This window comes from Octopus bimaculoides, chromosome 2, assembly GCF_046866305.1.
Source record: "Octopus bimaculoides isolate indiv1 chromosome 2, ASM4686630v1, whole genome shotgun sequence".
NCBI lineage: Eukaryota > Metazoa > Mollusca > Cephalopoda > Octopoda > Octopodidae > Octopus > Octopus bimaculoides.
The window spans coordinates 109,987,563-110,015,490 of NC_142929.1; the positions used below are offsets into that span (position 1 = coordinate 109,987,563).

The 27,928-nt window shown below is 37.9% G+C and overlaps 1 protein-coding gene across 3 annotated transcripts in view; it reads right to left on the reverse strand.

Moving 5' to 3' along the window:
• The window catches only part of LOC106876748 (uncharacterized), a 131,474-nt gene that overhangs the window by 72,042 nt on the left and 31,504 nt on the right, over positions 1-27,928 (reverse strand). The window contains exon 1 of one of the 3 annotated variants that reach the window (XM_089347487.1): positions 14,079-14,568. The exons of the other annotated variants lie outside the window; for them this stretch is intronic. The gene's annotated coding sequence lies outside the window, so the exon portion shown is untranslated. Of the gene's footprint in view, positions 1-14,078; positions 14,569-27,928 lie in introns of those variants that run through there. 3 annotated transcript variants of the gene reach the window in all.

Consider the following 27,928-nt stretch of genomic DNA (forward strand, 5'->3'; position numbering starts at 1 on the left):
ACTGACCTTTCCGATTTTTTTTTTTTTTCACCAGATTCTTATGTTTTTGATGACGGAGATTCTGAATATGCAGAAAACTACATTTTCAAAATTTTTAATTCCCCTTTCCCCTAATTTTTAATTTTTAACATTTTTGCGAATTGTTTTTTCAATCTACGTGGAAAAATATGGAGATAAAGAATATGGTGAAAAAGAAAACAAATTTTAATTTCAAATCTTTAATGAAAAACTCCAAAATTGATCCACACCCCATTCCACTGTCTAAAAGTGAAAATGAATGGCTGTTTTGTCCGTTTCCACATGCGTAGATTTATAGTAAAACAGCAAAAGGACCACGGCATGTGAAGCCCTCACCACAAAACTCGATTTGCTAAAAATTACACCTTGTGTGCGTGTGCACACATCAATTTCTGCAGCTTATCTGAATGAACAGAGAAAGACGTACACAAAATATATTTTACATACCAGTCATATACGTCGGTTTTGTTTTTCACTTTAAAAGTAAACAATTCCTGTAGAAGCAATTATTTTGCTGTCAATTCATTGGATTAATCGCAACAAAATACTACAGGTTTAGTCACTGGCTCAGCACCTATGTTTGTGTTCTTCATTCCACAATAATAAAAACTTTAACATACTTCCAAAATGGGACTTCATCCATGTGTGTCCACGTGTGTATATGTGTATGTGTGGGGTGGGTGGGAGGGTGTACAAGGAAAACATTTACGGAAATGTACTCATAAAATTTCTATTAAAATAAGTTGTCTTTATATGCCACGCTTGTAATTCCCCATATAAATGATAGCAAAGCGTGTATCAAATGAAATTAAAATCCTGGTTCAAAAACAGATTGATCAAGTTATTAAAGTTTTAACGTTGTTGGTAACAACATATTCTCTCTTTTAAGTGAATATTGAAAAAGAGAGAAAATGCAAGGGAAATTAATTTTGGCGGTAACAAATAAACCCCTTCATTCATTATCACAATTAAAAAGAAATTCAGAGGCGTGACATCGCACAAGTTCATTTCCATAAATGTTTCTCTTGCACACCCCGCCAAAATAAAAAATTTTGAAAACGTGGTTTTTTGCATATTCGGAATCTCCATCATTGAAAACATGGGAATCCGGTGAAAAAAAAATATTGGAAAGGTCAGTTTAGGTGCAGCAGGAAGTTTTGTCAGTGAACAGGTCGCAGTTTCAGAGCACCAAAAATATTTTGACACAAATTAAATTTAAATGTTGAAGTGAATCTAACAGTTTTTTGTGTGTTCTTAAATGGCTTACAATCATCTTCCACACTGCAATTGTTGTTTCAGCACATGATCTCAGATCAAGTCACTTGCTATGCAAGTACATCTCCATAATTTTCATTTGTGTCAGAATTTTCGTTCCTTGACCAGTATCACAGACAAACTTTATCCAGGACAGACACCAGCTGACAGACCAGATTTAACTGACAGAGTATTTAATATGAAGCTTAGGGATCTCTTGGATGATATTTTGGAGAAGAATGTTTTGGGAGAGGTTGCAGGTTACATGTGGACTACAGAGTTTCAAAAGTGTGGACTACCCCATTGTCATATGTTGTTCATATTACAAAAAGATCCAGAATATTATGATAAATTTGTTTATGCAGAACTTCCAAATCTGCAAACACAACCAATTCTGTTTCAACATGTCACCAAAAACATGCTACATGGTCCATGTAGAAGAGATAAACCCAATGCAACATGTATGGTTGATGGGAAATGTAAAAAACATTTCCCTAAAGTCTTTCAAGAAAATACATTACACAGTTATAATGGCTATCCACTTTACCAATGTCGAAATAATGGTTTTACATTTACAAAGTCTAATGTTGAATTAGATAATTGTTCAGTAGTACCATATTCCCCCTTCTTTTTAGTCAAATATAGAGGTCATTGTAATGTAGAGATATGTGCATCTGTAAAATCAGTTAAATATATTAGCAAATATATTCATAAAGGTCATGATTGGGTGACAGTCAATATTAGTGGACAAACCAATGCACAACAAACACACAAAGATGAAATTGAAAATTATATCAATGGCTGCTATGTATTCTCATCAGAGGCAGTCTGGAGGATTTTAGGGTTCAAATTACATGGTTCACATCCTGCAGTCCAACAGCTTACAGTTCATTTACCCAAAGAGCAATATATTTACTTTAATGATGATGATGATATTGAACATGTTATTCACACACACGACAGGTCCACTCACACTGAATGGATGCGAGTTAAATGGAAATCACCAGCTAACTCATTTGCATATACATTACACTATACTGATTTCCCTGAATTTTACACATGGAATAATAGTGAGAAAATGTGACATCTCAGAAAAAATAATACACACTCAATTGGGCGTATCTACTTTGTTTCACCAAAGGAACAAGAGAAATTCTATCTGAGAGCTTTACTATATCATATTCCCAGAGCTACATCATTTGAAGATATGAGGACTATTAATGGTGTAGTTTGTCATAGTTACAAAGAGACTGCAATGAAACTGGGTTTAGTACATGATGACCGTGAATACTATCGGACTATGGAGTTTGCAAATGTTTCAGCTACTCCATATCAGATGTGAAGACTTTTCTACTCCGTTCTATATGTATACTTATGTATATATGTTACACAAATATATGATACAATGTAAGCATGTTCGAACTAGTATATATGTGTGTGTGTGTGTGCATGTATATTTGTATTGTAAACACACCCATATATATGTGTATGTATTTTAAAATATATATATAGATATATATTTCTTGTTAACTAAAATTTTAGTCTTTCCTGTTTACTTGGTGACCTCTTGTTTCTAGATTTTGGTCTTCTCAAAATCTTTAACCAATTCTGTGGTGAGAGCTTGGTTAGATTGGTACAGGAGTTCCCACAGCCATCAGTACATATATGAAGATATATAAAAATATGTGTATGTGTGTGTGTGTGTGAGTGGGGGTGTATGTATGTATGTATGTATGTATGTATGTTTGTATGTATGTATGCATTCATTTATGTACTAATGGTTGTTCAGATACCTGTACCTAGATGACCAAGCTCTCAATAAAGAGGAACAGAAATCTAGAAATGAGAGGTCACCAGGTACACATACCAAAGGCTATGGATTTAGTTAACAGGAAAGATAACCGGAAAAAAGATATGAATCTCCTGCCAACAGGAAAGAGGTCATGCTTCCCAAGCGGAAGAAGAGTAGGTAGAAATTCCATACAGCATACCTCGTATAAACTATGGATGCACAAATGCTGTTGTAGGCTCATAACTGGCTGACAGTGAAAATTGACTTCATATCTAGCAGACGCACACGAGTATTTTGTACTCAGAGTACACTTGAAATAAACTTCTTTAAATACTTGGGGTACTCTTTAGTTGTCTTTCTCTCAATATCTCTCTTTTCTTTTTTCCTCCCTGTCCAACTTGCATCTCTGGCTCAATTGAAGAGTTTTAAACAATAGCAGGAGTTCTACAAAAAGACACTCTAGCTCCTTTTCTGTTTGTAATTGGAGTGGACTGCATCCTGAGGCAAAGTCCGGAACCCACCGAAGACAAAGGCCTCATTATGAGAACCTAGGTGCACAAACTTTCAGAGTGTTCTTGAAGGAGGAAGAGGAGGAAGACATGTCTATATCTATACTATGAGGGTAAGCTGAAAAGTTCATAGGCTGACTACAAAGGAGTGCATTGTTTTTTTTTTTTCAGGTAAACTGATATGTCACTGTTCAAAGACTTCTAAAGTAACTAATTGTAACTTCTCTTGAAAACAGACACCATGGTGTTATCAAGTACCTGCAGAAAAAGGGATTAGCCCCCAACAGCATTCATGTTGACATGGTTGCTACATTAGGGGATGACACTCTAACTTTATCAACAGTGCAAAAGTGAGCAGCTGAATTTAGGAGAAAGAAGGGGAAGTCTTGAAGATGATCCAACATCTGAATGTCCTGCAACTGCCACCACTGAGGAAAACATTGATCGAGTTCACCACATAGTGATGGATGACAGGCGACTGACACTAAATCAAATAACCAATTCTATTAGCATATCCTGTGAGAGAGTTGAGAATATTGTGCATAATGAACTTGGCATGATGAAGATTTCTGCTTGGTGGGTGCCACCTGATCAAAAGCACATCAGGCTGATCACATCATGGGTAAATCTGACAGTGTTTGATGCAGATTCAGTTAGTTTCCTTGAATGTTTCCTAACACAGGATGGTTAGGAAACACTTTGAACCAGAGACAAGAGACAATCCATGCAGTGGAAACATCCCTCCTCAACTGCTCCAAAGAAGATCAAGGTCATTTCACTTGCAGGGAAGGTGATGGCCTCAGGTTTTTGGGGCGCAAAAGGAACTGTGCTTATTGACTATCTTAAAAATGGCCACACCATCAATGAAGAGCATTATGCCAACTTGCTGAAGTCGTTATGAAATGCTATCAAGACCAAACACCCAGAAAAACTAAGGAAAGGTGTCCTGTTTCATCAGAACAATGTTCCAGCACACAAGTACTTGGTTTCAATGACTGCTGTCCATGACTGTGGCTTTGAACTGGTTAATCATCCTCCCTATTCTCCTGATTTGGCCCCATCTAAGTATTGTCTGTTCCTTAACATGAAAGAACACTTGGCTGGAAACCAGTATTCCAGAGATGATGACTTCATATCTACTTTTTTGACAAGAAGGACAAAAGCTTCTTTACCAATGGGATCCAAGCTCTGCAACACCAGTGGAAGAATTGTGTGAGTTGCAAAGGGGACTATGTTGGAAAATAAACTTCATTTGGTCACATTCCATGAGAGTATCTTGGTTAGCCTATGAACTTTTAGCCAACCCTTGTGTGTGTGTGAGTGTGTGCACACGCGCATGCGTGTGTTTATATGTATGTATGCATGTATGTATGCATACATGTGAGCACATAGCTGCAAAACAAGATGGGAAAAATAGTGCTCAAATACAAAAGCTAGAGTAAAATAGTATTTTATTGAAGCTACGAAAATTCCACAAACTGTTACTCAGCATTTCATGTAAATGATCATCAGACAGTTGTGAGTTTTTAGATTAATGTAATGTCTTTTTTTTCCAATATTTTGAGAAGTAATTGCCCTACCCAATCAATTTTAAATGTTTATTCAATGATGTGGTAATTATGAATACTTATGATTATTTATCTACTCTAACACTTTTCTAAATACTCCATCAGCCTGATGATTTTTATGTGAAATTTTAAGTAACAGTTACCACTTCAATAAAATAAAATTTATATGTATATATATATATATATATATATATATATTATTATTATTATTATTATTATTCTAAATCTCTCAAAGAGAGACATTCAGTAACAGTTCTTTAAAGTAAAGGCTATTTGCCAACATAATGTGCTGTCCTGGAAGGGTCGATGTTACTGTTGTTTATCCCTAGGAAACACCATTTCTAGCTGGCTATAGAACACAATATCTGTGTCCTATCTAGCCAAGAAACTACTCTGTGTTGATAAAGAGCAATAACCCAGAAACTAGTTCACATGTTGTTTTGTGCTGGATGGCGGTACTGAACTCCCTGTTTGAAAATATAAAGACACAGATATTATGTCATACAGCCAGCTAGAAATGATGCTTCCTGGGGCTAAACAACAGTAACATTATCCCTTCCAGGACAGCTATATTATGTTGGCAAATAGCCTTTATATATATTTATATATATATATATATGGGCAAGCGAAAGCGAAATCGGGATAGCACCTGTGCCCAGCGTCGCCTTTCTGGCACTTGTGCCCGTGACATATGTAAGGGTTTTTGAGCGAGATCGTTGCCAGTGCCCCTGGACTGGCTCTTGTGTGGGTGGCACATAAAATACACCATTTTGAGCATGGCCGTTGCCAGTACCACCTGACTGGCCTTCGTAGGATTTTCGAGCGAGATCATTGCCAGTGCCCCTGGACTGGCTCTTGTGCGGGTGGCACATAAAATACACCATTTTGAGCGTGGCCGTTGCCAGTACCGCCTGACTGGCCTTCGTGCGGGTGACACGTAAAAGCACCCACTACACTCTCAGAGTGGTTGGTGTTAGGAAGGGCATCCAGCTGTAGAAACTCTGCCAATTCAGATTGGAGCCTGGTGTAGCCATCTGGTTTCACCAGTCCTCAGTCAAATCGTCCAACCCATGCTAGCATGGAAAGCAGACGTTAAACGATGATGATGATACTCTCATTGACAGTTGTTGCTTCTATAGACTGATGCTCATAAGTGTCATTTGTTTATAAGTACAAGGCTATCATAGAGAATGATGCAAATGGAATCTGTCAGTTATACAGGAGTAAATCCTGGAATAGCACAGAAAGGACCAAGAAAAAAATAGATAAGACCAACTCATGGTATGACACCAAAAAATACCAGAGTGTCATGTTCATTGATGCTACTCCTGGTGGCGAACTAGCATATCGTTTTAGAAAAGCATTAGATAATGTAAATCTACAGATTAAAGTAGTAGAAAGGCCAGGAACCCCCATAAAATCTCTGATCTATCTCTATGTACAGAGATCAATTGTATAGTATGTAAAATGAACCCACAAGTTAACTGTAAGATTAGGAATGTAGTTTATAGTTGACTATGCACTGAGGAATGGTGCAGAAACAAGACAACTACTTACACTGGAGAGACAGCATGTAACATAGGGGAGTGGATAGGCAACCACTGGCAGAAGCTCAAAGAGGAGAAAAACTCATCAGTGCTCTACCAACATGCTCAATTAGAACATAGAGACTAAGATATTAGCAATGCTTAGAACAGACATGACATTTAGATAGATTACAGCGGCCACACACATACTAATAGATAGACCGAGCCTCAATAGAGAACACGAATGGAACAATAACCCCCACCACCACACCATGCAACACAATGACTAAAGGGAAAAAAAAAAGACACAGATACAAACAGTGTAATACATAAACTCATGTATAGACATAAATACACATGCACATATGAAAATATAAGAAACAGAGATAAATAAGGAAATAAATGAAAAAGAAAACTATATAAAGGGCACAGATACAAATAATATAGTAAGCAAACCCATAGACACACATGCATACACACACATACAAAACACACAGATACAAACATACACACACATATCACACAGATACAGCTGCAAATGTATGAACAAATAAGAGACACACATCATACAGACACAGAATGGACTAATCAGAACAGGAAGAAACACATGAATGGAAGAGTTGCTGAAGAGGTCACAGATGTGTGACAAAAGATTTCCAGACAATGGATGTATGATAAAATAAGAACAATAATAAATAAATGAAGAACAAATATATAGTGCGCGTGTTTATTTGGCAAAAAAAAAATTACCATCCCGAAATATAACAATACCTGTTTCAACAGACAATTTCACATCAGGAATCTTGCAAAACAAATTCATAAACATAAAACCATTTGTTTTGGCACATAATCATCTTTTTTTCATTATTTCTTTTTATTATTTTAAAACTTTTCTTTCACTTTTTCAACTTAATTTTGTTATAATACAAGTACAGAAATTATTAAATACATTTGGCACAAGCATTGCAGCATGGTTAATAAATCTGCTTCCCAACGACATGGTTCTGTGTTTAGTCTTCTGTGGGCAAGTGTCTTCTACTATAGCCCATAGCCTACCAAAGATTTGATAGAAAGAAACTGAGAGAAACTCATTGTATACACATATATATGTATGAATATACATATAATCAAGTGGAGAATAGAGAAACAAACACAAGAAGAAGCAGATCAATTGGGCTAGTTAGCCATTGATTTAATTATGTGGAGATTGTATAATGATTCATTGTCGATCGTTTCGATGTGCCAATTTGATTGACAGATCTCTTCAGAATGTTGAGAAGTATGTTAAAGTTCATGGTGTGAGAGATGCAGGAATAACAGTTAGGGGATATAGTAATGCATATAGTGGTATAAGAATAGAGTTAGGTAAAGTTAGTCTTACATTTTAGTCGAAGTTGTGTTAATAGTCTTTCTGCGAAGGAGAGGTAGGGTGGGTGCTGTTCAAGCTCGTAGTTCCAATTTTGGTCAAATGCATTCTGCACGTGTTTGTTTTTAAAGTTCGAGCGTATGTTTTTGTTTTTTAGCACCGGTGGTGTTTGTAAAGGGGAGTAACTCCCCTAAGTTTTGGTGAAGAGGGAGCTAACTCTGACCTTATTAATATTTAATTATACTTAGAAAAGGAAAATTCTTTTTTACATATTTAATTATACTTAGAAAGTGAAATTTTTTTTACATATTTAATTATACTTAGAAAATGAAAATTTTGTAGTGTGTAGACAAATTCGGTTATTTTCGTATCTCTTGTTTAAAAGGTGTGTTGTAGCCGTTAGGATTTTGAGGCGTTCAGTTAGGCAGAGGTCACAACCTCTGTTAGTTGGGTTATAAGAATTTGCTGTTTTTAGTATATGCCATTTTAGTTTGTATGCTAAATTATTGTCCTTTCATTCCCAGATATAGCTACTAAGTCTTGGTGAATTTGCCTTTTCTCTATTTTTAAAGCTAGATCGGTGTTCATTGTATCTGAGGCATATTTGGTTTTTCGTGGCGCGCATGTAAGATCTAATATTGCCGTTTGTGTGTACATCACATTGGTAAACTACATTTTCGGTCTTACATCTATTGGAGAAATTGCATTTATTCCTATCTCTACAGCTACATAAATTATAAGGGGTGTCTATGTCTGTGTTGTGTGGCCCTATTGTTTTTTTGGTGTGTGTCTCTACTAACAAGGGGTGTTGGATTAGAGTTGGGGTTTGTTCTATTAGTCGGACGGTTGTTAGTTTGGTTGTTCGTGGTCTTTCTAGCTGCATAGAATGCGTCTAATTTTTTCTTATCAATAGATGCTATGATGGTAGCTAAGTTACATGTCAGGCTGTGGCTGATTCTGATTTTGTTCTTAAATATTGCTGCATGTTTATTATTTACATTTAGATGTTTATCTGTTATGTTCATTAATGAAGGGACTATGTTAGATTTGAGGTTCATGGTGTAGGGGATAATTAGCCAGATTGTATCCTGATTGTTCTTATTGTTATTACGGCTATGTCTGGTATAGAACCTGCCATCATAGCTGGGAAGGCTAGTGAATTTGTCTTTATGGCTATCTAATTTATTTCTATAGTTAGGTATATTTTTAATATGTGTCTTATCAGTGTTAGCTGTGTTAGTATTGTTTGGTTTTTGTGGGCCCGGCGTAGGGTTATATATATATAGGGTTGCATATAATATACATATATGCATATGCATATAAGCCAAATAAGAAGACAAAGAAAGTCTTTAACACATCTTTAATGATCAACTACAATTGTTTTTATATCAACTCTGCTTTCAATGTCAGTTCACACAAAAGTTCCGAATGAAAATTTGCATAATATTTGCAGTTTTAAACATTACAGTGACACTTCTTCAGACCTGCATCGAAGTTGTACTTTTACATTGTGTGCCTGCCAGACTTTGTGTTTTGGTTATATCAAGAGGGAACAAAAAGTAAATAAAGATGAAAATGTAAATAGAAGATGAAACCTTCTCCTCCTCTTCCTTCATCTTCTGCTTCTTCTTTCCCTCTCTCATCTCCTTCTTCTTCTATTGCTTCTTCATCCCCTAACCATACTTTTACCGACTTTAATATCAACACTTTACTTGCCTAGTCCTTCTTTTCACAGCCACAACACAATGGTGAGTTCAACTCAGTTGAACTCACCATTGTGTTATGGCTAACTTAGAAATTTATGCAACAATTTAATCTTTAATCCTTATTTCTTGTTCTGAATGATCTAAGGATCCATCCAGCTAGTTGCCTGCACAGTGTTGCTATCGCGGTAATATGCACATAGAATGTTGCATCATTACTCATATGGATTCTAAGATCATGCATTGATTCTAACGCTGGGATAGCACTACACCCTGGTCTTATGCATTCCAATTGTAGTCTGTTTGTGGGCCAATAGTGGTATGCTTCAAACTTAGTTATCTTCATCAGCTCATTTATATATTACATGCAGATCATTTTGAAGTTTTAGGATACTATCAGGATCCCTGACCACCTGTGATACTTTTGTATAATCAGCATAGCTGGTGAGACTGGTTGACTGTACGACTGAGGCATATCACTATAAACAGTAGTGGTCCTAGTACAGTTCCCTAGTACAGTTCCCTAGTACAGCTCCCTAGAGAGAGCACATTGGCTGCAACTGTCTGACTGTTGTCTTTTAAAAAGCCACTCTCTCAGTTCACCAGTGATAACAAGGTCACATAGTTTGTAACATATCATCTCATGATCATCTTTGTCAAAGGCCTTGGCAAAGTTGAGATATATCACATCCAAATTTGAGTGGTTGATCTGCTGCTTCAGTACCCAATCATATGTATGTATCTTTTATCTTTTACTGGTTTCACTCATTTGACTGCGGCCATGCTGGAGCACCACTCTGAAGGGTTTTAGTTGAACAAATCAACCCCAGGACTTTTCTTTCTTTAGCTTAGTACTCTTTAGCAGGTCATAACAGCAGAATTCAAAACTGGATGCCCATGGGATCTGCTATATGCTGATAACTTGCTCTTATTGCAGAATCTTTAGCAGAAATGGAGAAGAAATTCCAGGTATGGAAGCAAAACCAAGAATCAAAGGGCCTCAAAGTTAAACTAGCAAAGACCAAATTTGTTAGTAAGAAAGAAGGTACAATTTTCTCTCCGTCAAATAAATGGTTATGCTCAATATGTAGGAAAGGAGTTGGAAGAAACTCCATTCACTGCATCCAGTGTAAACTATGGACACATAAGAGGTGCAGTGGAATCACAGGTAGATTAACAGATAAAGTCGCCTTTGTACATGGTAGATGTGCAGGAACAATAAACACTAAGAGCACACGGGACTAGATTCTCTCAAATGCCTTGGAGGCTCTCTTGAGGCTGTAGATAGTTTCTGTTGCCTAGGTAACGAAATTAGCAATGATGGAAAATGCTCTCACAGTATTGTTTCTAGAATAAGAATAGGGTGGAGGAAGTTCAGAGAGCTACTACCTCTGTTGGCAACAAAAGGACCCTCTCTCAGAGTGAAAGGTAGATTTTATGATGTTTGTGTGCAAATGGCTATACTCCATGGCAGTGAGGCATGGGCACTGAATGCAGAAGGATGCATAGACTGGAGAGAAATGAAGGCAGTATGCTCCATTGGATGTGCAGCATCAGTGTGTGACAAAGTGCAAATGTATTGAGAGAAAAATTGGGCATAAGAGGAATCAAATGTAGCATGCAAGAGAGAAGACTACGTTGGTTTGGACATGTGATCTGTATGGATGAGGACAGCTGCATAAAAACATGCTGCTCGCTGAAAGTGGATGGTACCTGCAGAAGAGGGAGACCCAGGAAGACATGGGATGAAATGATAAGGACCGACCTCAGGATGTTGGGCCTCATGGAGGAAATGACAATGGATCGAGATGTCTGACGATATGAGGTTCTTGAGAAGACCCACCCACATCAGCGAAACTGAGTTCTAGAAGCATTGTGTGTTCCACCCACGCAAAACAAGAAAACTTCTCACACACCCTACCACAACAAACCAAACTACATCTCTTCTCTTCCTCACATTTCCACTTCATGCACTATGCTTACCTCCCATTCCCCAATCCTGTCTTCTTGGCCCTGCCACACTGCTATCTGCTAGTGCCCAAACTGTGTTCCACCACATGGAACAAGGAAACTTTTCATACACCATACCCCAACAAAACAATCTACAACCTACATCTCTTCTCTTCCTCACATTTCCTCCTTCATACACTATGCCTAACTCTTACTCCCCAAACCTGTCCTCATGGCCCTGCTTCTCTGTATCATTGCTATCTGGTAGCCCCCTTGCCACTTTATATACCCAGGTTTTCCCCACTCATTTCCCCACCCCACTCTCTAATCACGTTTCTTTGGTAACATCCTGCCATTTACATTATGACCTTCGAACCTCAAGGGTATGCCCTGTCACTTACCACCATATATATCTCTCTCTGCCTTTACTTGTGAGCATGCCCAGCACTTTGCCATCATCTTTGTCCTAATGTCTCTCACTCTCTCTCTCCCTCTCCTGCACTTCACTCAGGTTGGATAAACATGTATCTCCTTTGCGGCAGCACACCTGTTTCTGTCCTCATTCCTGATCTCTCTCTCTCTCTTTCTCCGGCTGGGTAACCATGTACCTCCTTTACAGCAAGACATCTGTTTCGGTCTCTGCCTCACTATTGCTATTTAGCCCTAAGAAACACTGTTTCCTGTTGGCCTTGACACATTTCCTGTGTTCTTAGTAAAGCCAGCATCCAGAGACTAGTTTCAGAGTTATTGCTCATCATCAGTCTGGAGTAGCATGACTTGCTAGCTGTCGATGCCTATCTGCCTTTGTAAACATATATATATATACACACATATACACAAACATATATACACATATATACAAACACACACATATATACACACACACATATACACATACACACGCGCCCACACACAGCACATAAGATGCACCATTTTGAGCGTGGCCGTTGCCAGTACCGCCTGACTGGCCTTCGTAGGATTTTCGAGCGAGATCGTTGCCAGTGCCCCTGGACTGGCTCTTGAGCGGGTGGCACATAAAAGACACCATTTTGAGCGTGGCCGTTGCCAGTACCGCCTGACTGGCCTTCGTGCGGGTGACACGTAAAAGCACCCACTACACTCTCTGAGTGGTTGGCGTTAGGAAGGGCATCCAGCTGTAGAAACCTGCCAAATTAGATTGGAGCCTGGTGTTGCCATCCGGTTTCACCAGTCCTCAGTCAAATCGTCCAACCCATGCTAGCATGGAAAGCGGACGTTAAACGATGATGATGATGATGATGATGATGATATATATATACAGTTATGAGGGAAAAACTTGGATCTTGTGAATTTTCTGAAGTCCTCTCCCCACCCTTTGAAAATAATTTTCCCAACAAATTTCTTTATAATCGTAATGTATGCCATTTGAAAGGTATCTATTTAAAATTTCATTGAAAAACCCATTTTCCTAAAAGTTAAGTAGGAAAAACTCGGATTTTGTGAATTTTCCGAGTTCCTCTCCCCACCCTCCCGTTGCTTCCCCCCTTTTCTTTTGTTTCATATTCGTTTTACACCCATTCTAGTATCCTTTCTGGATTTTCATTTCCGGGTCAAGATTTGAACATTAACCGAAACGTTTACTTGGGAATTTACTTAAAGTGAAAAAGAAATCGTATGCAACAGATAAGTCGTCATGATAACATATTACTGCGTACCAGACTTTAGCTGTTATTTTTAGCAGAACGAGTTTTCTGGTGAGGGCTTCATTGCCTGTTGCGTCAGTAGAAATCTACGGATGCACAAACGGAGAAAAAGAAACAAATATGGACGACTTGTTCCGAAACACCCCTTGAGTGGGGAACAGTTCTCAAAAATAACTCCCAATTGTTTTCCCCCAAAGTTCGTATGTCCTCGAAATCTACATAGTCCGAAGTATATTTGTAGAGAATTTCATAAAAAAATATCCATTTTCCTGAAAGTTAAGACGAATCGAAGTGGACTCCGGTTAATTTTCCGAAATTCCCCCGCCACACCCCTCCTACCCCCCCCCCCAAGTTTTATATATTCGGAATCTACATGATATAATACATATTCGTAGAAAATTTCATTAAAAAAATGTCCATTTTTCTGAAAGTTATGATCATCCAAAGTCGGTGGGGCAGAAATCTGTAGTCATGCCAGCATTTCTACCAACCTTTGAATAGAAGTAACAAGAATTATTAACCGGCGGAGGTAAAGAATACGCACACCACCCGGTTTCGACGTAACTTTAACCCTAAATACAAGGTGTGCGTATTCTTTAACTTCGCCGTATTGGCGAATTCGCCTTATTCAGGTTTTTCTTTTAACTTCTATTCTACATTTTGATGAACATTTAAATATTTATTATGTTTTAGCAATTGAAATGTCTTACCAGTCTACTTTATAAAATTTCTGCAGTTGTAATAGATGTTTTCTTGTGGTCTATTAAAATTTGTCTGTGAAGTCATTTAATAGACCTTACTGCAATTCATACTTCCACATATATATCATACTGCTTTAAAGTGGTGAAACCCGCCGTGATTAAAAATAACGAGGCTCTGGAAATTTTTGCAGAAATATCCAACCAACTTTAAAACTTTCTGAAGACGAGGAAGAAAAAAATTTGTCCATCTCCCAATACAACACCATCTTCTATCTCAATATTTTGCTACCACTTCAGTGACGCATATGAAGGTCTTAAATATTTTTTTTAACAGTTGCTGTTAAAAAAAACTAGTAATGTTTGTCAAATTCTAGTTTACATGCTATAATATCATTATCTGGCATATTATAAGAAAAATTTTCCAGTTAGAAAACTCTTTTTCAAAATTGTATTTGCCGTTTTTAAGGTTACAAGCCATCGACAGCGAGAACACATCTGCGCATATTTTTACCTCTTACTACTACTCCAGCGTTTTTTTTGAGAACGTCATTTACACCCGTTTACATCGTGTGCTAAAACTAGCAGTTAAATCAGCCACTCGTAATTTTCTTGATAACCTAAACATCATGGAAAGTTTTCCAGTTTCATCAATTGCTGCTGAAAGTCATATCTTATAAGTTCAAGTTTCCATATCTTTTGTTTCTTCAATTAATGGTGATTTTGAAAGAGGTGCACAGCGAGAAACAAATTACGAATAACGTAATTTCGGATGTCAAGCAATCAGGTGGTGGTAAAACGCGTGCACAACACCCATTTCCGCTTTATTTTTTTTTTCAAAATTTCTTCGGATTTCTGTTTTCGATATAGGAAAATAGGATTTTGCCCAGAAATCACATTTTCAAAATTTTAATTTCCCCCCCTCCCCACCTCAATTTCTTAATTTTTAACTTTCCGAATTTTTTTAAAATCCACATAGAAAATTACAGAGATTACGAATCTGAGAATTTTTTTTCTTTTTAAATTTTAATTTTTCTTGAAGAAACACTCCATGCCCTTTCCTCCACCTTGCCCACCCATCACCTCACTCTCAAAACGCTAAACACGCCGAATGTTTCACTTTATCTGGTGTTTTACGCATGTGTAGAATTCTACTGAAATAGCAGACGTCAAAAATATTAGACCACCATCAGAAAACCCGACATGCTAGAAACAACAGCTAAACGACATTATTTCTGAAAAAATTTCCCTGCTTTCAAAAAAGTTAAAAGTGAAACATTCGGAGTTTTTAGCTTTTTGAAAGTGGGGAGGTGATGGGTGAAGGTTGGGGAAGTGGATTAGTCTTTCTTGAAGAAGAATTTTTTTTTAAGTTTTCTACGTAAATTACAAAAAAAAAAAAAAATTTAATTGGGTTGGGGAAGGGAGAAATTAAAATTTTGAAAACGTGTTTTGGGGCAAAATCCTAATCTCCTATATCAAAAACAGGAATCCGAAGAAGGTTTTTAAAAAAAAAAGGGGGGGGGCACAAATGACACCTCCCACATATAAGAAACAACAGCTAAAAGACATGATTTCTGAAAAAACTTCCTTTTAAGTTTATATCAAAGATCAGATTTTTAAATATGCTCATCACAAACAAATTACAAAATAAAAAAGGTCGGCGGAGTTATGGTTGAAGCACGTACTAAAACCCCTCAACTTTTTTTTATTTTTAAGAATTTTCACAAATTTTTTTTAATTCTGTCTTCTATATAGTGGAATTAATATGATTATCCAAAAGAAAATTTTTCTTAATATCCCCTCCCCCTTTTCCCACCTAATTCTAAAACTTCCCTCTGTTTTTCATTATTTTTATTTTTAGTTTTAAAATGCAGACAGTCCGATTCAGCTATTCGTTTCTCTTTAAAATTTCCAAATAATTTTTTAAATACTTCGAAATCAAAATTGTTGCTTGTTTGTGTAAGAGAAAATTATTTACTAACAGAAAATTGTGTTATTAAAATTAATTAACTGTAACATGACCTTTAAATTATTGCGGATAAAGTATTAAAACTTGAAAAATTGCCCACAAAGTGTACAATCCAAATTTCAATTTGATTGCGACCTTCTCGCTAGGGGTCACACTTTTTTGTAAAAATAAAACAGGGGTCTGTTTTGTTACAAATAAAGAGAAACTGCATGTTGTCATTCTTCCAATTTTCCTGGCAGAGGAAGTTTTGCATAGTTGCAATATATAACAGACAGCACAGTAAAGAAGGGTCTCATTGAAAACGAGAAAGAACGGCTACCGGCAACTTGTTTCTCATCGAAAACCAGAAACGCTGGTAATAATTTCAAGGTATTTTAAAGATAATTTATTTTAATTTACAATTTCCTGTTAGAAAATGTTTTTCTCTTACACAAACACGCAAGACTCGATAGTAGAAAGTTTTAGAATTAGGGGATGGGGTAAAATATCTAAAAAAAATTATTTGGGTGGGGGGGGATAATCGTGTTAATTCCATCGTGAAAACCAAGAATTAAAAAAAGAAATCGAAAAACAGTGGAAAGTTTTGGAATTGGGGGTGAGGAGATATCAAAAAACTTTTTTATTGGATAATCGTATTAATTCCATTATGAAGAAAACAGAATTTTAAAATTGTGAAAATTCTTAAAAATAAACCAGTTATGAGAGATTTTAGAACTCTGCCAAAAGGTCATTTCAATTGAAGTTGAGCTGTAATTTTGCGCATGCATACAGCAAGGAATAATATAATTTGTACTGAAGTTTTACCTCTGTGTGTGTGTGTATGTGTGCTTGTGTGTGTGTGTGTGAGTCTCAAAGAGCAGCATTATCTCTTTCTTTCACTTTTTCATTAGAATGTATCATGACACTGTGTTCTCACAAAAATGTTAAAAAAAAAATTCTTTAGATTCCAATGTTTTCCATATAGATTAGAATTTTGTTCAAAAAATGTTTTCAAAATCTTAATTTTCCCCTTTCCCACCTCAATTTTTTAATGCTTAACTTTTTATGAAATTTTGTTTTGTAATCCACATAGAAAAATAGAGATTATGAATCTTTAAGAATTTGTTTTTAAATTGTTGTTCCAGAAATGCTCAAATCCCCTTCCCCAACCTTCACCCATCACCTCCCTACTTTCAAAAAGCTAAAAACTCCGAATGCTTCACTTTTAACTTTTTTGAAAGCGGGGATGCTTTTTCAGAAATGTCGTTTAGCTGTTGTTTCTAGCATGTCGGATTTGCTGGTGTTGGTCTGATAATTTTGACGTCTGCTATTTCAGTAGAATTATGAATCTTTAAGAATTTGTGTGTTTTTAAATTGTTATTCCAGAAATGCTCAAATCCCCTTCCCCAACCTTCACCCATCACCTCCCTACTTTCAAAAAGCTAAAAACTCCGAATGCTTCACTTTTAACTTTTTTGAAAGCGGGGATGCTTTTTCAGAAATGTCGTTTAGCTGTTGTTTCTAGCATGTCGGATTTGCTGGTGTTGGTCTGATAATTTTGACGTCTGCTATTTCAGTAGAATTCTACACATGCGTGAAACCTCAGACAAAAGTGAAATAGTCGGTGTTTTTAGCTTTTTGAAAGTGGGGAGGTGAGGGAGGGCATGGAGTGTTTCTTTAAGAAAAATTTAAATTTAAAAAGAAAAAATTTCCCAGATTCGTAATCTCTATTTTTCTATGTGGATTTACAAAAAGAAAAAATTTGGAAAGTTAAAAATTAAGAAATTGGGGAGGGGGGAATTAAAATTTTGATAACGTATTTTGGGGGCAAAATTGTATTCTTCTATATCGAAAACATAAAAATCCGAAGAAATCAAGTGGGGGGGGGGGGTGCACGTGCTTTACTTTCACCGATAATCATATTTATTGGTCAGTGTTTTATCTCCGGTTATAAGTAGTAAAATTAAGGATCTCATTACCAATAATGCAGACAACCCATCATATTCCACTTTGAATGCAGAAATTTTTTGGTGTACCTCTTCTAAAGAGAAACGATACCACCAATTAATGAAGTTTTAGGTGATAAACAACCTTCTCAGTTGCTTAGAAAGATGAGGGATTTAGCTGAAAACAGCCCAATTGATGAAGATATGGTGAAACAATTATTTTTCTCGAGTCTCCCAAAGAATGTACAAGAGATTCTGATCATTGTTAAGGGACATACGGATCTTTTCGGTTTGGCTGCCAATTTTCAATCTCTTCAATTTCTGTTCGAATTGATTTCATATTCAGTGTAATGATATACTTTTATATGCTAATCAATGCCAGGAAAATCATTTTCGCCATAAATCAACAAATAAAGAGTTATTAGCTTTTAAGGTTTGAAAACTCTGGGTAATTTTAGCCAATCGTAAGCCACAGAACATTCATGCCTGTTTCTATAGTAACAAACCAACGATGAGAACTCTTGTCTGCCAGAAAGCACATGTTGACTCAATATATTCAAGTTACTGAGATGGTTATCATATGTTCTAAAGCTGTGCAATGGCTCATCCCTAGTTCTTCAACACAAAACTGGACTGAAGTCAATTCCTTAATCCATGAGAAAAGGAAAAACACTACAGTCCTAAGAGGAAGGGTGCCACCTTCAAACTGTGTCTTTCCTCACTGACACAGACTCCATACATCTTTGGCGCATGCATCGCCAATAGATATTCCTACCATGTTTTCTTATACTCATAAAATGTTTCTTCGTTTTGCATAATTTTCTTTTGAACTAACTACCCACATAGCAGCTTTTTACGTTTGACTGCCCATTTGGGTTCCTTGTTTGATGGTTGGATCCATTTAGTTTTACTTGGACTGCCTACATCTTTAACATGATGGACTGACCTGGTGTTTGTTCGTTACGTATAAAATGGGGAGTTCTGGCTCATTAAGTCTCCAGGGAGGAGAGTTACGTTACGAGCAACCAGGGACTTTAAAAACAATGTTGATTTCAGTTTGCAGTTTGAGCAGACTTCAAGCCAGAATCTTTGAAGCTAAGCTTATCATTTCTACCAACTTTTGAATAGAAGTAACCAGAATTATTGTGACACTGTATTCAGGTTTTTCTTTAACCTATAGGAAAGTTGGTTATACATCATTAGATGTATACCTGACTTTCCTATATAAAATTAAAAATATATAACGGAACGCTGAACTCCGGACTATCAACTTAAACAACATTTATTCAGGTGGTAAATATATACATCTTTAGCTCTTGTTGTTACAGCTTCTGTGTGTGTGAGCATAGTTGTTGGGATGTTGTTATGTAGATGTGAGCAAGCTGTCGAGCGTAGTTTGAAAGATGGAGAGTGACAGCTATACACGTAAAGAGACTGTCTCCAGGTTGGAATGTTGGAGACACTGCTTGACATGTCCATGCTCATGGTCGGCCGACCGAGAAAGAGATAGAATTAAGCAGGAAAGCTTGCTTGTTTAATTCCACGCATGCGTGAGACTACGCATGCGCACGGCGTTACTACAGGGCTCCCTTGCCAGTGCGAAAACGCACGATATGAAATCTGTTAGAACGCCTGAGGCAGGATGGCCACTGAAAACCACCCACAAGATGTAGCGCAAAACACACACAAAGAAAAATTAAAGAAATGAATGTACACTTGTGAAATACATGCATGCATTGTATAAATGAAATGACAATGACAAAACAACCGTGATGACAACTGTCCAGGAAACTGGAATCACGCGATGTAAAAGTCTGATTGTTTGTTTTCCCTGAAAGGAAAGTAAATATATGAGTGCACAAGTGTGTGTGTGAGTGAAAACACAGAAAAAGTGAAAGTGTCTGTATAGAAAAAATCCAGTTCGTACAGGAGTCCCACAAGGAGATAGAATGTCCTGTTGAAACTTGGCGACATCGGGGGGAATGCTTGTAGTTGGTAGTAGTAATTGTTGTCGTCACGGTGGTAATCTTGGTTGAACGAAGCTGGTGGCGAAAAGGCTGTTCGGTGATGAGTGTTTGAAGAGGTGCGCTTTTACAGACGATCGACAGACAAATCTCTGTACGACCATTAGCGAAAACCTCGAAGAAATATTTTCTTAACCCAAGATGAAAAAACGACCATGCGAACTCAAAAAGGAGAAATGGTGACGAATGGAAAAACAGAGGACTCCTTTTATTTAAACGTGTCACACGGTCGAACACCAAAATATATATCAAAGATGATATACAAGTAATTATGTTATACTACGGTAACATAGATTTTGTAAATACCAGTAATGAGACGATAGAAAAGACAACCGTATGAAATGAATAACAAGAGTTATTTAGTGTGGCATAAAAGATGCATGTGTATGTGAGAGAGTGAATGCGACATATAAGAACATAATAAAAAACAGGCCGTCTATATGTATGTGAGATATCACAGCAGTTAGAAAGTCAGTACACGTGAGAGTTTTATACCAAGTTTTTTTTGAGTACACAATTGGAAAGTCGCAGGCTGTAATTCTTGTCTGTTTATCGTGAGTGGAAACATCCACTCTAACAGAGGCGAGAAAAAAAACCGTGCTTGTTGATGTTGGTAATATGTAGTAAGTCGTGTTGACTATGGTTGGAGATGTTGGTGGCGTAGTAATCCTAGAATCGTGTTGGTCATGACGATGATGCTGGTTAGTAGTTCAGTCTTCATGGCCGTATTTGTTCTTTAGTCGGGTTCACCAGTTATAAGTTGGTAGTCCAGAGTCCATGCTGCGTTTGTTTCTTCGTCGGGGGTCACCACTTTATAGAAAGTGGGTTATTGCAGCTCAGCGGGCTGCGTGTTCGAATCACGTCGGGGGTCACCAGTATAGGAAAGTTGGTTATACATCATTAGATGTATACCTGACTTTCCTAAATAAAATTAGAAATTAAACGGAACGCTGAACTCCGGACTATCAACTTAAACAACATTTATTCAGGTGGTAAATATATACATCTTTAGCTCTTGTTGTTACAGCTTCTGTGTGTGTGAGCATAGTTGTTGGGACGTTGTTATGTAGATGTGAGCGAGCTGTCGAGCGTAGTTCGAAAGATGGAGAGTGACAGCTATACACGTAAAGAGACTGTCTCCAGGTTGGAATGTTGGAGACACTGCTTGACACGTCCATGCTCATGGTCGGCCGACCGAGAAAGAGATAGAATTAAGCGGGAAAGCTTGCTTGTTTAATTCCACGCATGCGTGAGACTACGCATGCGCACGGCGTTACTACAAACCTCTACTCTACATTTTGATGAACATTTAAATATTCATTGTTTTAACAATTGAAATGTCTTACCAGTTTGCTTTATAAAATTTCTGCAGTTGTAATAACTGTTTCCTTGCCGTCTATTATAATTTTTCCCTGAATTCATTTATTATTACCCATTTTGAATTCATTTAACAGACCTTACTGCAATTCATACTTCCACATACATACCATACTGATTTACATCTATGTCTATATATATAACTATACATAGAAGCAAGATTTCATATAAGCACTCCTACACATGCCTATTCACATTTATAAGTACACGCACACATAAACATGTATTTGATCATTCCATAAATAATGCGTTTTTTCAATTGCGTGAACTAAAAGTCGGAGGGTGACAGGATAAACTACCTGCATCAACTTGCAGTAAAAGCTGGTGGTAATTTTACCTTGTGCTTATTCTTAGTGCAAGTTTTGAAGAGTGCAGTTCGATTTTTTACAGTTGTTTTTTCAAAGCTATCATGGAAGTGACAAAGGAGCATATTTGGCATATTTTGATTTATGCGTTCAATAAAGCAACAATGTAACGGAAAGTGCAAGGAATATTAATGCAGTATAAGGGAATCAGACACTGAGCATAAGCCAGTGTCAACGGTGGTTCCAGAAATTTTGAGCCGGAAACTAAAGCCTAGAAGATGAGCCACTTCCTGGAAGATCTGTAGAGTTCGACGAGGACGTCCTACAAACCCTGGTGGAAAAAAATCTTATTGTAACTGTCAAGGAACTAGTAGAGAAGCTTGGATTTCATCATTCAATCATTCATCAACACCTGTGTGCCATCAGAAAAGTTAGCAAATTGAGTCAATGGGTTCCTCACAAACTTTCCGAGTTTAATCGCGCGCAAAGAGTGAATATGTACTCTTTTTTGCTGTCACATCTCACGACTGAACCTTCTTTTGACTGAATAATGACTGGTGATGAGAAATGGGCTCTCTATAAAAATCTCAAGCGCCAAAGACAGTAGGTAAGGAAAGGAGAAACACCGGCGCCCCAGGCTAAAGAAGGTCTTCATCCATATAAGGTGTTGTTTTCCGTTTGGTGGGATATAAAAGGTTTAGTCCTCTTTGAACTTTTAGACCCAAACCAAAGGATAACAAAGGAGATCTACTGTGAGCAACTTGAGTGGCTTAAGTCAGCGTAGTAGAAAAACGACCATCTTTGGTTTCAAGACGAAAGGTGTTCTTCCATCATGATAATGCTCAGCTACATACAGCGAGGATGACATTCCAAAGGCTGGTGCAGTTTGAATGGAAAATGATGCTCCACCCACCATATTCACTGGGCATTGCCCCATCTGATTATCATTTATTCCGCAGTCTTCAAAATCATTCGGACAGAAAAAATATGAATTCTGTAGAACAAGTCAGAACAGTACTGAAGGAGTCTACCAGATAGAAGGAAGAGCATTGTAGAAAATGAAGGAGAGTATATTTTAGATCAAAAAAGAACTTTTTTTATCCTAATTTTGAAAAGTAAAACAAGTATAAAAAAAACCCCACATTATTTATGGGACGACCCAATACATCTATGTATAAGTGTAAGTTTGTATGTATTTATCTCTGTACATAAATATGTAGACAAGTGTGTGTGTGTGTGTGCGCGCGTGCGTGCGTGCGTGTGTGTGTGTAATTGTGAGTATAGCAAAGAAATAGGCAGAGGCGTATAATAATAGTAAGAGGGTTAGTAAGAGTACAGTATCTGGTAATAAACAGGAACTGAATGCAAGATGCTTCCAGAAATACGTTTAGAAGTGTAAACAAATCGTATATCATTTCCTAGTAGATACTTGTATAAGTGGTTGCATTTTGAGGAGTGGCTTTGAACAAAGCTTATATTCTTCTTGATGTGAAGTGTGTGTGTGTGTGTGTGTGTGTGTGTGTGTGTGTGTGGACATCTGTGTTTGGGAAGAATGACACAGCTTGGTTCTTTTGTATTTAAATGATGAAGTGTTGTTAATGTTGCCATTGTTGTTTGTACTGTTGTTGCTCGTGTTGTCATCTTCAGTTCTTTCCCTGAGTTTTATTTATTTATTAAGTTTTTTTTTTTTGTGCTTCAATCAAATAATTCTATGATTAAAACATTCCATACATGACCATCTTCTCCTATTTTATTATCAGATAGTGTATCTAGAACTACCTTACCTACTGTGTCCTTCCTTTTTTATAATGGTAAGGTGTGATGTAAGAGGAATAGGATCTAGGTTTTTTCATTCGCAAAATATGCATTTTTGTTAAAAGAAGTAAAAATCTGAAAATCGGCTATAATAATGTAGTCTTCCAGTCTCATTGCAATGAAGGTATGATGTTGTGGAGAAAAAAAATGGAGAAAAAGCTGGAGATTTAAAAATTGGAAAAACTGTATTTTTAGCCAATAGCGAGACAGAAATTTTTGGTACTTTTTGTTTATCTCACCAGTATTAAAAAATTGCCATTAAAAAATTGGGTTATCTCCCCACTAAAATATTGAATTTATGTGGTGACAAGATTGAATTAAAAGGGTTAGATCCTTTTGATTCAATACTTCAACACATTGACTTTTGGCCTAGTCACCCCTATAGTTAACCAGGTGAAACATGAAGGAGTCATACCCAATGACTGGTGTAGCAGCACCATAGTCAACTGCTACAAAGGTAAAAGTGACGCTTTAGACACAAACAGTTACAGAGGTATCAAGTTGTTGGATCAGATAATGAAGGTCATGGAGAGGGTCATAGCCCAACTAATTAGGGAGAGAGTCATTTTAGATGAGATGCAGTTTGGGTTCGTGCCAGGGAAAAGCACCACTGATGCTATATTTCTGGTAAGACAGCTGCAGGAGAAATACCTAGCCAAAGATAAACCTCTGTACCTGGCTTTCGTTGACATAGAGAAAGCCTTTGACAGGGTCCCCTGATCCCTTATCTAGTGGTCAATGAAGAAACTAGAGATAGATGAATAGTTAGTGAGAGCTGTGCAAGCCATGTACAGGGATGCTGTCAGTAAGGTGACAGCTGGCAACGAGTACAGTCAAGAATTCTGAGTAGGGGTAGGGGTCCACAAAAGATTGGTCCTCAGCTGCCTCTTATTCATCATAGTCCTCCTGGCAATAACAGAGAAATTCAAGACAGGATGCCCCTGGGAGCTCCTCTATGCTGATGAACTTGCCCTAATTGCTGAGTCACTATCAGAACTAGAGGAAAAGTTTCAGGTGTGGAAGCAAGGATTAGAATTGAAGGGCCTTAGAGTCAACCTAGCTAAAACCAAAGTCTTATTAACTAGGAAGACAGACAAATCACAAATCCCTTCAGGTAGACAGCCCTACTCAAGCTGTAGAAAAGGCGTAGGTAGAAACTCCATAAGATGTACCCAGTGTAAGCTATGGATACATAAGAGGTGCAGCAATATCAAAGGGACGCTAACTGGGAAGATAGTTTTTGTATGTGGCAAATGCTCTGGTGCTATAAACAGCTTCTTTCACATTCCAGGGAGAAAAGCTACAAGTAGTTGATAGCTTCCGTTACCTAAGGGACCAAGTCAGTAGCAGGAGTGGATGCGCTGAAAGTGTAGCTGCTCAAATAAGAATAACGTGGGCAAAGTTCAGAGAGCTCCTACCTCTGCTGGTGACAAAGGGCCTCTCACTCATAGTAAAAGGTAGACTGTATGACACGTGTACGAACAGCCGTGGGTTGGACAATTTGACTGAGGACTGGTGAACCAGAAGGCTGCACCAGGCTCCAATCTGATCTGGCAGGTGAAACACTATTTATCATAGTCCTCCAGGTGATAACAGAGGAATTCAAGACAGGATGCCCCAGGGAGCTCCTCTATGCTGATGACCTTGCACTAATTGCTGAGTCACTATCAGAACTAGAGGAGAAGTTTCAGGTATGGAAGCAAGGACTAGAATCGAAGGGCCTTAGAGTCAACTTAACTAAAACTAAAGTCCTAATAAGTAGGAAGGTAGACAAAACACAAATCCCTTCAGGTAGATGGCCCTGCTCAATCTGTAGAAAAGGCAAGCTATGGACATATAAGAGATGCAGCAATATCAAAGGAAGATTAACTACGAAGTTAGTTTTTGTATGTAGCAGATGTTCAGGAGCAATAAACACTGTTAATGTGCAGAAAACAACTTCTGTCACATTCCATGGAGAAAAACTAGACGTAGTTGATAGCTTCCGCTATCTAGGTGACCAAGTTAGTAGTGGGGGAGGGTGCGCTGAAAGTGTAGCTGCTAGAATAAGAATAGCCTGGGCAAAGTTCAGAGAGCTCTTACCTCTGCAGGTGACAAAGGGTCTCTCTCTCAGGCAGACTGTATGACGCATGTGTACGAACAGCCATGCTTCATGGCAGTGAAACATGGGCCGTGACTGTTGAAGACATGTGTAGGCTCGCAAGGAATGAAGCCAGTATTCTCCGATGGATGTGTAATGTCAGAGTATTAGTACCTTGAGAGAAAAGTTGAACCAAAGAAGCATCAGTTGTGATGTGCAAGAGAGACGTTTGTGCTGGTATGCTCATGTGGATTGAATGGATGAGAATAGCTGTGTGAAAAAGTGCCACACCCTAGCGGTTGAGGGAACTCGTGGAAGAGGCAGGCCCAGGAAGACCTGGGATGAGGTGGTGAAGCACGACCTCTGAACATTGGGCCTCACCGAGACGATGACTTCTGACCGAGACCTTTGGAAATATGTTGTGCGTGAGAAGACCCGGCAAGCCAAGTGAGACCTAAATCCAAGGCCTCTGCCAGGGGTGTAGCCAGCCCACTTATGCGTACCTTCCTTCATTGGACACAAAACTCCACTTGCAAAGACCTGTTGAGGCAAGTGAAATCGGAATCGAAATCAAACTAAATTCGACGACTGGCACCCATGCCAACGTCGTCTCCTTCATTGGACACGAAACTCGGCTTGTGAAGACCTGTTGGGGCAAGCGAAAGCGAAATCGTGATGGCACATGTGCCCTGCGTCACCTTCCTGGCACTTGTGCCGGTGGCATGTGTAAAGACATTCGAGCGAGATCGTGCCAGTGCCGCTGGACTAGCTCCTGTGCAGGTGGCATGCAAAATACACCATTTTGAGCATGGCCGTTGCTAGTACTACCTGACTGGCCTTCGTGCCGGTGGCACATAAAAACACCCACTACACTCTCGGAGTGGTTGGCGTTAGGAAGGGCATCCAGCTGTAGAAACTCTGCCAAATCAGATTGGAGCCTGGTGTAGCCATCTGGTTCACCGGTCCTCAGTCAAATCGTCCAACCCATGCTAACATGGAAAGCGGACGTTAAACGATGATGATGATGATGATGATATATTATTGTCATCAATTATACATATATATATTATTGTTATCAATTATATATATATATATAAAACAATAATAAATGAGTATATGCATATATACGTACAGGTATGTGCATATCTACGTCTACCTGTATATATAGGTGCATATCTGGGTACAGGACATTGCAAACAAAACATAGACAAGAAAATAATAATAACCAGAGTACAGAAAACACACAAGCCACATAGAGAACATTTTCCTTCATCAGCCACCCCCGTTTTAACACAGGCGTTTCGAAGAGTTGGGCAGGAAGCATTGTTAAAACGGCTCTTCCCATGGACCGCAAATTAAATTTGTATACACAAATTCAACCTGTGCCATGGAGGAATGTAGTGGCGGACAAAAAACAAGACAGGAAAACAAACGGAAAAGGCTGTGCGGCCAGATGTGAAAAATTATGTGTATATGAATGCTGTGAGGCACGAACTGAGAGTGGGGACGAAGTAAGTTCGCGTGTTTTCTCGGCAATAGCCAAGGAAGAAAAGGATTTGTGACTGGAAGCATGTGACCAAGCAGGGGTAAGGGAGAGAGAGAGAGAATGGTAGAGGGAGAAACAAAGGAAGGAAGTAGAAGAATAGGTGAGCAACGAGAGACAGATATTGTTATCAATTATATAGAGGGTGGCATACCTTTTTGGAGTCATTGCTGCATTTTTTGCTAATTCTGTATAATCTTTGTTTCAGAAAATAATAATGGTAGATCTTCAGTTTACTCAAGAAATGAAGAGGCAAGCTGTTATTGTGGTTATGAAATCTGAGCATAGCGATTTAGAAATATCTTGATTTTTAAAAGTTGCCAGATCTTTCGTCTACAAAGTTAGTAAGGAGTTAGAGACTGAAGATGGAAACATATCACCAGTTTCAAAGTATAAAAAGCATTCTAAATACTCTGAATTCATCAGAACACTTGAATTTATCCAGTAAGTTCAACAGACCATTGATTACAATCCCAGAAAGTTCATGAGGTCAATTGCAAAAAGATCTCCATGTGTCAGAAGGAACAGTTAGAAACGTTGCCCATGAAGACATCAGATATAAGTCTTATATAATGAGGAAAGGTCAATTTGTCAGAAAAAGCAAAAGATCTAAAAGGTTCTTAAACAAACTCAAAAATCCAGCAGAAGATTTGATTTGGTTTTTCTCAAATGAGAAAAACTTCGGCCAAGATCAAAAAGTTAACAGAAGAAATGACAGATGGTAATGTGCAGACCCTTCTAAAGTTCAAAGTGTTATGCATACAAAATTTCCTGCAACTGTCATGGTTTTAAGGGTTGTCAGCAATGAAGGACATGTGATGCTT